Source organism: Elephas maximus, chromosome 7 (genome assembly GCF_024166365.1).
Source record: "Elephas maximus indicus isolate mEleMax1 chromosome 7, mEleMax1 primary haplotype, whole genome shotgun sequence".
NCBI lineage: Eukaryota > Metazoa > Chordata > Mammalia > Proboscidea > Elephantidae > Elephas > Elephas maximus.
In genome coordinates, this window is record NC_064825.1 from 91,068,113 (window position 1) to 91,080,354 (window position 12,242).

The following is a 12,242-nucleotide window of genomic DNA, read 5'->3' on the forward strand; positions in this document are numbered from 1 at the left end:
TGACTTACTTCTCTTAGGTATATTCCTAGGAGTGGGATTGCTGGATCATATGATACTTCTGCTTCTAGCTTTTTAAGGAAGTGCCTCATCATTTTCCAAAGTGGTTGTACCATTTTACATTTCTACCAGCAGTGCATAAGAGTTCCAGTCTGCTCACAACCTCTCCAACATTTGTTATTTTGAGTTTTTTTGGATTAGTGCCGGCCTTGTTGGGGTGAGATGGTATCATTTCTCTAGAGTCTCTGTGAGTCAGAATTGACTTGACGGCAATGGGTTGTTTAATTTTCTATTTTGGAGCCCTGGTGGCACAGTGGTTAAGAGCTTGGCTACTGACAAAAGTTTGAATCTACCAGCTGCTCCTTGGAAACCCTATGGAACAGTTCTACTCTGCCTATAGGGTCAGTATGAGTCAAAATTGACTTGACGGCAATGGGTATGGTATGCATAATGGCTTACGATTGTGAGCTTTTCATCTTTTTTGGTGAAGTGTCTGTTCATATCCTTTGCCTGTTTTTTAATTGTATTATTTGTCTTCTTATTGTTGAGGTGTTAAAATATCTTGAAGACTTTTGAGATTAGACCCTTACTGCATATGTCATAGCTAAAAACTTCTTTTTACTCTTTCGGTGAAGTCTTTGGATGAGCGTTTAAGTGTTTGATTTTTAGGTGCTCGCAGTTAACTGTTTTCTTCTTGGTGTTTGTGCATTGTTAATTATGTTTTATATTCTGTTTACCTCTAGCATTGTCTCTATTTTTTCTCCCAGGATCTCTATTGATTTAGATTTTATATTTAGGCCTTTGGTCCATTTTGAGTTAGTTTTTATGTATGGCATGAGGTATGGGTCCTGTTTCATTTTTTAACAAATGGATATTCAGTTGTTCCAGCACCATTTGTTAGTTTGTGTTTTCCCCATTTAACAGACTTTGGGCCTTTGTCAAATATCAGCAGCTTGTAGGTGAATGGAGTTACATCTGGGTCCTCAGTTCTGTTTCATTGGCGTATGTGTCTGTTGTTGAACCAGCACCAGGCTGTTTTGACTACCATGGTGGTATAACGGGTTCTAAAATCAGGTAATGTGAGGCAACCCACTTAGTTGTTCTTCTTAGTAATGCTTACTTATCCGGGGCTGTCATGAATTGCATTATGTCCCCCAAAAATGTGTGTATCAACTTAGTTAGGCCATGATTCCTAGTATTGTGTAGTTGTCATCCATTTTGTGATTGTAATTTTTATGTTGAGAGGATTAGGGTGGAATTGTCACACCACCCTTACTCAGGTCACCTCACTGATCCAAGGTAAAGGGAGTTTCCCTGGTGTGTGGCCTGCACCACCTTTTATCTCTCAAGAGATGAAAAAAAAGGGAAGCAAGCAGAGTTGGGGACCTCATACCACCAAGAAAACAGTGCCAGGAGCAGAGCGTGTCCTTTGGACATGGGGTCTCCCTGCACCTGAGAAGCTCCTTGACCAGGGTAAGATTGAGGACAAGGACATTCTTCCAGAGCCGACAGAGAAAGGCTTCCCCTGAAGCTGATGCCTTGAATTTGGACTTTTAGCCTACCAGACTGTGAGAAAATAAATTTCTCTTTATTAAAGCCATCCACTTGTATTTCTGTTATGGCAGCACTAGATGATTAAGACGGGGGTCTTTTCCTTTTCCATATAAAATTGGTGATCTCTTTCTCCATCTCATTGAAGAATGGCTCTGGAATTGGATCGGTATTGTATTGTATCTGTAAATCACTTGAGCTAGAATTGACATTTTCACAGTGTTGAGTCTTCCTGTCCATGAGCATCGTATGTTTTTCCACTTATGTAGGTCTCTTGGTTTCTTTTATTTTTTATGGTACTTTAGATGAAGGTTTACAGAACGAACTAGTTTCTCATTAAACAGTTAGTACACATATTGTTTTATGACATTGGTTAACAACCCCACAACATGTCACCACTCTCCCCTTTCAACTTTGGGTTCCCTATTACCAGCTTTTCTGTCCCCTCCTGCCTTCTAGTCCTTGCCCCGGGGCTGGTGTGCCCCTTTAGTCTCATTTTGTTTTATGGGCCTGTTCAGTCTTTGACTGAAGGGCAAACCTCAGGAGTGACTTCACTACTGAGCTGAAAGGATGTTTGGGGGCCATACTCTCAGGGTTTCTCCAGTCTCTGTCAGGCTAGCAAGCCTGGTCTTTCATTTTGAGTTAGAATTTTGTTCTACATTTTTCTCCAGCTCTGTCCAGGACCCTCTATTGTGATCCCTGTCAGAGCAGTCATTGGTGGTAGCCAGGCACCATCTAGTTGTACTGGACTCAGTCTGATGGAGGCCGTGGTAGATGTGGTCCATTAGTCCTTTGGACTAATCTTTCCATTGTGTCTTTAGTTTTCTTCATTCTCCCTTGCTCCCAAAGGGGTGAGACCAGTGGAGTATCCTAGATGGCCGCTCACAGGCTTTTAAGACCCCAGACGCTACTCACCAAAGTAGAATGTAGAACATTTTCTTTATAAACTAGGTTGTGCCAGTTGAGCTAGATGTTCCCCGAGACCATGGTTGCCACAGCCCTCAGCCCAGCAGTTCAGTCCCTCAGGGAGTTTGGATGTGTCTGTGGAGCTTCCATGACATTGCCTTGTACAGGTTGTGCTGGCTTCCCAGTATTGTGTACTGTCTTACCCTTTACCAAAGTTACCACTTACCTATTGTCTATTTAGTGTTTTTCCATCCCCATCCCATCCCTCCCTCATAACCATCAGAGTGTTTATTTTTGTATATAAACCTTTTCTTCAGTTTTTACAGTAATAATCTCATACAATATTTGTCCTTTTGTGATTGACTTATTTTACTCAGCATAATGCCTTCCAGATTCATCCATGTTATGAAATGTTTCACAGATTCATCATAGTTCTTTATTGGTGCGTAATACTCCATTGTATGTACCACAGTTTGTTTATCCATTCTTCTGTTGATGGGCATGTAGGTTGTTTCCATATTTTTGCTATTGTGAACAATGCTGCAGTGAACATGGGTGTGCATATGTCTGTTCATGTCATGACTCATTTCTTTAGTATGTATTCCTAGGAGTGGGATTGCTGGATCATATGGTATTTCTATTTCTAGCTTTCTAAGGAATAGCCATATCGTTTTCCAAAACGGCTGTATCATTTTGCATTCCCACCAGTGGTGCATCAGAATTCTGATCTCCCCACGGCCTCTTCAACATTTGTTATTTCCTGTTTTTTTAATTCCTGCAAGTAATGGCGGGGTGAGATGATATCTCATTGTGGTTTTGATTTGTATTTCTCTAATGGCTAGTGATGATGAACATTTCCTCATGTGTCTGTTGGCTGCTTGAATGTCTTCTTTGAAGTGTCTGTTCATTTCCTTTGCCAATTTTTTCATTGGATTTTTTTGTCTTTTTGTTGTAGAGGTGTTGGATTTTCTTGTAGATTTTAGAGATTAGACCTTTGTCTGCTTTGTGATAGCCAAAATTTTTTTTCCCAGTCTGTAGGTTCTCTTTTTACTCTTTTGGTGAAGTCTTCTGATGAGCATAACTGTTTAATTTTTGGAAGATCTCAGCTATCTAACTTATCTTTTGGAGTTTCTGTGTTGTTGGTTGTGGTTTGTATCTTGTTAATGCTGTGTGTTAGGGCCTCTAACATTGATCCTATTTTTTCTTCTATGAACTTCATAGTTTTTGGCTTTCTATTTATAAAAAAAAAAAAAAAATTATTTTTTTATTTAGGTCTTTGATCCATTTTGAGTTGGTTTTTTGTATATGGTGTGAGGTATGGGTCCTGTTTCATTTTATTGCAGGTGGACATCCAGTTTTGCCAGCACTGTTTGTTAAAAAGACTGTCTTTTCCCCATTTGATGGACTTTGGGCCCTTATTGAAGATCAGGTGACCATAGGTAGATGGATTTACATCTGGGTTCTCAATTTTGTTCCATTGGTCAATGTATCTGTCAATGTAGCAGTACTAGGCTGTTTTGACTACTGTAATTGTATAGTAGGTTCTGAGGTCAGGTAGTTTGAGTCCTCCTACTTTATTCTTCTTCAATAGTGCTTTACTTATCTAGGGAGTCTCTTGGTTTCTCGCAGTAGTGTTTTGTAGTTTTCTTTGTATAGGTCTTTTATGTCTCTGGTTAGATTTATTCCTAAGTACTTTATCTTCCTGGGGGCTATTGTAAATGATATTGATTTGCTGATTTTTTCTATAACCCAGTAGTTTTTGAGCAAAGTGTTGTTCAGTTTCCTTTTTTTTTTTTTTTTTTGCCTTGCTGTTCCCTGTTATTATTTCTACTTTTATGGCATTATGATCAGAAAAGATGCTTTGCATTATTTTGTTTTGGATTCTGTTAAGGCTTGCTTTGTGGCATAAAATGTGGTCTATCCTGGAGAATGTTCCATGTACATTGGAAAAAAATGTGTATTTTGCTGCTGTTGGGTGGAGTGTTCTGTATATGTCTATGAGGTGATGCTGATTGATTGTGGCATTTAGATCTTCTGTATTCTGTGTAATTACTGGTAGGTATGAGTTTACTCCTGTCATTTTGATGTATTTTTGTTGTTGTTGTTGTTGTTGTGTTGATAGTTTCTTTGTTCCACTTAGTTTTCTGTGCTGAGTTATTTTTCTTTATGTATCTTCTTTTCATTGTTGTTGATTTTGTATTTGCTGAATCTTTATGTTTTTCTTCTTTTTTATTTAATAATGTCCCACATAATTCTTAGGCTTTCTTCATTTTTTAAATTATTTTTTCTGATTTTCCCTCAAATAAGTCGATGTCAAGGAATTTATCTTCATCTCACTAATTCTGACTTCCATTGTCTGAATTATGCTCCTATGACATTCTATTGAGTTGTCTAATTCTGAAATTTTATTGTTAAATCTTTTGGATTTCTAGTTCCTGTCACTCTGTGGTTTCTAGCAGCCTGTTTATTTTGTTGTTTGGTTCTTTTATTGTTTTCCTGAATTCCTCTATTGTTTTGTCTGCATCTTCCCTGGCTTGGTGTGAATTTTGACTGATCTCCTTCCTGATCTGTTGGAGAGCTCTGTATGTTAGTCTTTTGAGTTCTTTCTCAGGTAGTTCCATCACTTTATCTTCCTCCTGAATGTTTCCTGGTTCTTTATTTTGGTCGTTTGCTGGAGCTATCTTGACTGCTTCTTTATGTGATTTGATATTGACTTTTGTCTCCAAGACATCAATAAATTATTATATTTATTTATTTATTGTATATTCATTTACCATGTCCTGCCTTTTTATTTTGTTTTGATATTCCCAAGTAGGCTAGGCATGTGAGCTCTTTGGTTGTTGGCTTCTTTGAAGTTCTCACGTCCTGTTTCCAGGTAGTCAGAGCAGCTATTAGATGTGTAAGCCCAGGAACCTGTTCATTTTTCTTGTGGGGATGTGGCACAGGCGTCCAGGTCTTCGGTCACCGAGTGTGTGTGCAGACTCTCAACTATAGTCCTAGGTGAGCAGGGCTGCATAGGGGTGTTTGGAGCAGGCTCAGGTATGTGGCTGCAGTGGAGGCCTATGTGTAGAGCAGGCAGGGGGCTGACAGCTGTCCCCAGGTGTTTGGATGAAGGGTGTGTCCCCATCCCCTAGAGCACATAGTAGGGGAGCGGGTATTGCAGTGGGTCCTTGGGCACCCAGTGTTGCCACTAATTCTCAGACCCCTGTTGTGGGAGGCTAGGTGGAATGGGTGGTACCACCAGCCCTCAGGTCCCACAGTGTAGGAGGGTGAGACCCCTGCTTAGGGGGCAGGACAGTGTCAGATGTCAGGAATCTGCAGCACCCTCTTGGCTGCTGCAGTTGAAAGTGGGCTTCAGGTGTATGCCCTACTGTTTTATGCTAATGAGGGTATGAGGTGTTGAATCAGCCCACACATGTCTGAGCATGGTGAAGGGTACTGCAAATCCATAGACCCCTTATGCCAGCGGGTTGGCAAAGGGACATGGCTTCCGTCCAGCCTTGAGTTCCTTGCTTAAGGGATGTGGTGTTTTTTTAAAACTGCGAGACCGGTGTGGCTCTAAGAGTCCTGAGTTCCTGGCTTAAGGGGCATGGCAGTTGTTGAATACTGCTGGACTGGTGTCAGAGCAGAGCAGGATGGGGGATGGGTGAGGGGAAGGAAGCAGTTTTCCTCTGTGAAACTCTAGGAAGGGAAGGAGTTATTTTGTCCCCTTGCTGTAGGTTAGAAGCTTGCGCTTAACTCTAACAGGTCTGGTGTCACTCCTACTTGGTTTTGGAGGTACGTAGAGATTCACTGCTGTTTGACTGCACTCGATGTGGTAAGCTCATCTTTGAATGATGCTGCTTGCCTCAGCCCATGGGCACTGTGCATACTCAGCTAGCAGGGCACTGGTGATTTCACAATCTGTAGTTCTCTATAGCTTTTGAATTGTCTGTCCTTCCACTTGCCACTCAGTCCAGTCCTCAGCTTTGATGGTTAGTATTCCTAGATTGACATATATAATCAATTCACTTGTTTTTTCAGGTATTTGCTGTAAGAGGGATGGCAGGAAGTATCCATCTATTCCGCCAACCTGGCCCTCCCTCCTCACTGATAGGTTTTAATTTGAATTAGTTGCCAAAATACAAAGTCAGGAGAATTCATATAAAAACTGAGATTTTCAACTTTTTTTTTTTTTGGATAAATCAGAGATGTGTTAATTTGGAACTTGCACTTCTACATGGCAACAGTTTGCTGGAACTGAGCACCTGTTGCTCCTTTAGATTATAGGCATGAGCCCTTAACTTTTCCATCATCTCCACTGGCCTGCTTTACTCAGGTAGATACTGGAGCAGGTAAAGATCCTGATGGCATTGTCCAGTGGGGCCTGTGAACTTAGATCCAGACCGGGCCAGAGTCTACGTCCAAAAGTTCAGGCTGATAGGAGCTGGCATGGCAGCAACAATTTCTAGTGGTGTCTGTCCATAGTCTTTGCAGATTAAAAGCATGACCCCAGCCAGCAATCAGAGAACAGGAATGATAGGGATCAGCTTTCCTGGGACTAGTCAAGTGGTTAGGACCTCAGCCAAGAAAGCTCCTCCAGCGTAAGGGGTCTTCTATAAAAATCTGAATATTTTTATATTTTTATCTTCATACTTAAGCTTAATTATTTTATTGAATTAATTTTGCTTCTCTTTTTCCTTAATCTCTGTTGCATTTCCTTTAAGTGTACCCTTTATAGGGGTACCCTTTGATGCCTTTTTTTTTTTTTTGCTTTTTTCCAGAATGTCAGAATAGGACGAGCAAACAAGATTAAAGCACAAATGAGTGAATAAGAGATATCAATAAAATTAAGTGACTTAATCGTAAATTCTGTGTCATGTTCTCCCCCACCCTCATATCTAGTGGGGATCACCTGAAAGTGTTAATAGACGATACATCACACTCTGGTCGTACTTACAAGCTGTAGTTTATTTAGAGAAGGTGCATTTATGCAGGTATGTAAACCTTGCTCAGAAGAGCCTGGATAGTCTTCAGAATTAATAAAATTTTCTGGATAGCAGATTCAGTATAAACTGAAAGATTTCTGGACTTCCAAGGCAGTCAGTAAAGGAGTAGATTTATTGACTCTTCATGTGAGTTCCAGGTGATACATCAGCAGTAGGAAGTGATAGCCAGGACCACCTGGGACAGGACTGTTTATGGTCTTCTATAAGAGCATAATTCTAAGTCTCCAGGACGAATGGCAAGAGAGCTCACAGAGGCCTGTCTCTAGAAATAGAGTACAAATAACTATGATGAGAAAAGTTCTACTCTTCAAAAAATAATGTCAAAGTGTTCAGAGCTGGGGCCATGTGTTTAGAATAATTAAATATCACCTCAAGATGACAATTTTGAAGGGGACCATTCACATTTCACTGTATAAATTTTGATAACCTTTAAAGACTTGCTATTCTAAGTAGGGTCCACGTACACAAGCATCTGCATCACCTGGGAGCTTGTTAAAAACGCAGAATTTTGGCCCCCACCTTAGATCTACTGAGTTAGAATCTGCATTTTTAACAAGATCCCCATTTTATTCATGTGCACATTAAAGTTTAAGAAGCACAGCTTTAAAAGATTGGGCTATGTGCTTTATAGTTACACAAAATTTATTGCATCATCTCTCTTTTCCCAATTGATTTATAACTGATTACTGTCTAGCAGTAATGGCAATAATAGCAAGGTAATATAAGCCTGACTGGGGCAATGGTGGTTTAGTGGTAGAATTCTTGCCTTTCATGCTGGAGAACTGGATTTGATTCCTGGCCAGTGTACCTCACGTGCAGCCACCACCTGTCTGTCAGTGGAGGCTTGTGTGCTGTTGTAATGCTGAACAGGTTTCAGCAGAGCTTCCAGACTAAGATGACTAGGAAGAAACACCTGGTTATCTACTTCCACAAATCAGCCAGTGAAAACCCTGTGGATCACACAGTCTGGTCTCATTGTGCCTGGTGTTGTCATGAGTCGGGGACCAACTTGACAGCAGCTAACAGCAACTAACAATAATGCTGACACTGGGTTGAAAGTTTCCTTGCATTATTTTTACTTTTTAATTCTTACAACAGCATGAGTTTTTACATCACTTTCATTGTTGACTGCTGTCGACTTGCCCTTCAACTCATGGCAACCCCATGCACAACAGAAAGGAGCACTGCCCAGTCCTGTGCCATCCCCATGATCTATTGTGGAATGCACTCTTTGCCAAAGTCAGGTATTTTTAAAAAATGGTATGTCTTTATTTTCATTTGCATATCATGAGCATTTCCATTTTTTGTCTACCCAGATGTACCTCAGAAGTAAGGCCTGGTGATATACTTCTAAAAAATCAGCTTTTTAAAACCCTGCAGACCACAGGTTTACTCTGATAACAACATGGGGTCACCATGAGTCAGAATTGACTTGATAGCAACTGGTTACTGGATAAATATATAAAAAAAAAAAATTTTTTTTTTTTTAAGTAATTATGTATTATTGTTAGGTGATGTTGAGTTGGTTCCAACTCATGGCGACCCTATGTACAACAGAATGAAACACAGCCCAGTCCTGCACCATTCTCACAGCTGTTGCTATATTTGAACCTGTTGTTGCAGCCATTGTATCAATCTATCTCATTGAGGGTCTTAATCTTTTTCACTGACTTTCTACTTTACCAAGGGTGATATCCTTCTCAGAGATTGGTTCCTCCTGATAATGTGTCCAAAGTACGTGAGACCAATCTTGAAATCCTCGCGTCTGAGAAACATTCTGGCTGTGCTTCTTGTAGGAAAGGTGTGTATGGTATATTCAGTATTCTTTGCCAACACCGTAATTCAGAGGCATCAGTTCTTCTTTGGTCTTCATCATTCACTGTCCAGCTTTCGCATGCATAGGAGGCTATAGAAAATAACATGGCTTGTGTCGAGTGCACCTTGGTCCTCAAAGTGACATCTTTACTTTTTAACACTTCAACAAGCTCTTTTGCAGCAAATTTGCCCAATGCAATGCATTGTTTGATTTCATGACTGCTGCTTCCATACGTGTTGATTGTGAATCCAAGTAAAATGAAATTCCTGACAACTTCAATATTTTCTCCACTTATCATGGTGCTGCTTATTATTCAGTTGTGAGGATTTTTGTTTTCATTAAGTTGAGGTGTAATCCATACTGAAGGCTGTAGTCTTGGATCTTCGTCAGTAAGTACTTCAAGTCCTCTTCACTTTTAGCAAGCAGGGTTGTGTCTTCTGCATAACACAGGTTGCTAATGAGTCCTCCTCCAATCCTGATGCCTGTTCTTCCTTCTTCATATAGTTTAGCTTCTCTGATTATTTGCTCAGCATACAGATTGAATAATTATGGTGAAAGGATAACAACCCTGATGCACACCTTTTCTTGATTTTAAACCACGCAGTATCACCTTATTCTGTTTGAACAACTGCCTCTTGGTCTATGTACAAGTTCCGCATGAGCACGCTTAAGTGTTATGGAATTCCCATTCTTCACAATGTTATCAGTAATTTATTGTGATCCACACAGTCAAATGTCTTTGAAAACCCTGCGATAAAACACAGGTAAACATCTTTGTGGTATTCTCTGCTTTCAGCCAAGATCCATCTGACATTAGCAGTGATATCCCCCATTCCAGGTCCTCTCCTGAATCCAGCTTGAATTTCTGGCAGTTTCTTGCTGACTCACTGCTTCAACTGCTTTCAAATGATTTCCAGCAAAAATTTCAGTTGTGTGTGATGTAATTATATGGTTCAATCATATCTGCATTTGGTTGGATCACCCTTCTTGAGAATAGGCATAAATATGACTCTTGTCTAGTTAGCTGACCAAGTAGCTGTCTTCTAAATTTCGTAGCATAGATAAGTGAGCACTTCTAGCGATGCATCCATTTGTTGAAACATCTCAATTGGTATTCCATCAATTCCTGGAGCCTTGTTTTCCACTATGCCTTCGGTGCAGCTTGGACTTCTTCCTTCACTATCACTGGTTTCTGCTCATATGGTACCTCCTGAAATGGCTGAAAGTCAGCCAGTTCTTTTTGGTATAATGACCCTGTGTATTCCTTCCATCTTCTTTGGATGCTTCCTGCATCGTCTAGTATTTTCTCCATAGAATCCTTCAGTATTGCAACTCGAGGCTTGAATTTTTTCCTCAGTTCTTTCAGCTTGAGAAATGCTGAACATGTTTCTCCCTTTTGGTTTTCTAACTCCAGGTCTTTGCCCATTTCATTATAGTACTATGTCTTCTCAAGCTGCCCTTTGAAATGTTCTGTTCAGGTCTTTATTTCTATTGTGTGCTTCAGCTGCTCTACGTTCAAGAGCAAGTCTCTTCTAACCTTTATTTTGGTCTTTTCTTTCTTTCCTGTCTTTTTAATGACCTTTTGCTTTCATCATGTATGATGTCCTTGATGTCATTCCACAACTCGTCTGGTCTTCAGTCATTAGTGTTCATAAGATCAAATCTATTAGATGGTCTCTAAATTCAGGTGGGATATACTTAAGGTTGTACTTTGGCTCTTGTGGGCTTGTTTAATTTTCTTCAGCTTCAGCTTGAACTTGCATATGAGAAATCTATGTATTCATATGAAAATTATGAAAGGCAAAAAGAAGGGATGAGGAATTACTTCCTGAAGAATGAAAAAGGCAAAGAGATTATCAGGATGGTGGGGATGTAAATGGTACAAGCGCTTTGGAAATTGATTTGGCGCTTCCTTAAAAGACTAGAAATAGAACTACCATACGATCCAGCAATCCCACTCCTTGGAATATATCCTAGAGAATTAAGAGCCTTTACACAAACAGATATGTGCACACCCATGTTCATCGCAGCACTGTTTATAATAGCAAAAAGATGGAAACAACCAAGGTGCCCATCAACAGATGAATGGATAAATAAATTATGGTATATTTCATACAGTGGAATACTACGCATTGATAAAGAACAATGATGAATCCATGAAACCTTTCATAACATGGAGAAATCTGGAAGAAATTATGCTGAGTGAAATTAGTCAGTTGCAAAAGGACAAATATTGTATAAGACCACTCTTATAAGAACTGGACAAATAGTTTTAACAGAGAAGAAAATATTCTTTGATGATTATGAGAGGAGGGAGGGAGAGAGGGAGAGGTGTTTTCACTAATTAGATAATAGATAAGTTTTATTTTAGGTGAAGGGAAAGACACATGGTACAGGAGAGGCCAGCACAACTGGATTAAACCAAAAGCAAAGAAGTTTCCTGAAGAAACTAAATGCTTCAAAGGCCAGCAAAGCAGGGGCGGGAGTTTGGGGACCATGGGTTCAGGGGACATCTAAGTCAATTGGCATAATAAAATCTATTAAGAAAACATACTGCATCCCACTTTGTGGAGTGACGTTTGGGGTCTTAAACGCTAGCAAGTGGCAATCTAAGATGCATCAAGGTAACTATGAGCCTAAGAGACAGAAAGGACCACATAAACCAGAGAGTACATCAGCCTGAGACCAGAAGAACTAGATGGTACCCAGCAACAACCGATGACTGCCCTGACAGGCAAAAAACAACAGAGAACTCCTGAGGGTGCAGGACAGCAGTGGGGTGCAGACCCCAAATTCTTGTAAAAAGACCAGACTTAATGGTCAGACCAGAAGGACCCCGGAGGTCACGGTCCCCAGACCTTCTGTTAGCAATTGGACTGGAATATAGGATGGAAAATGTTACTGGTGAAGAACAGGCTTCTTGGATCAAGTCAATACATGAGCCTGAGTTGGCATTCCCTGTCTGGAGGGGAGATAAGGGGGCA

The 12,242-nt window shown here is 40.3% G+C and overlaps 1 protein-coding gene across 6 annotated transcripts in view; it reads left to right on the forward strand.

Moving 5' to 3' along the window:
• The window catches only part of TRIM44 (tripartite motif containing 44), a 213,925-nt gene that overhangs the window by 51,253 nt on the left and 150,430 nt on the right, over window positions 1-12,242 (forward strand). The window lies entirely within an intron of this gene.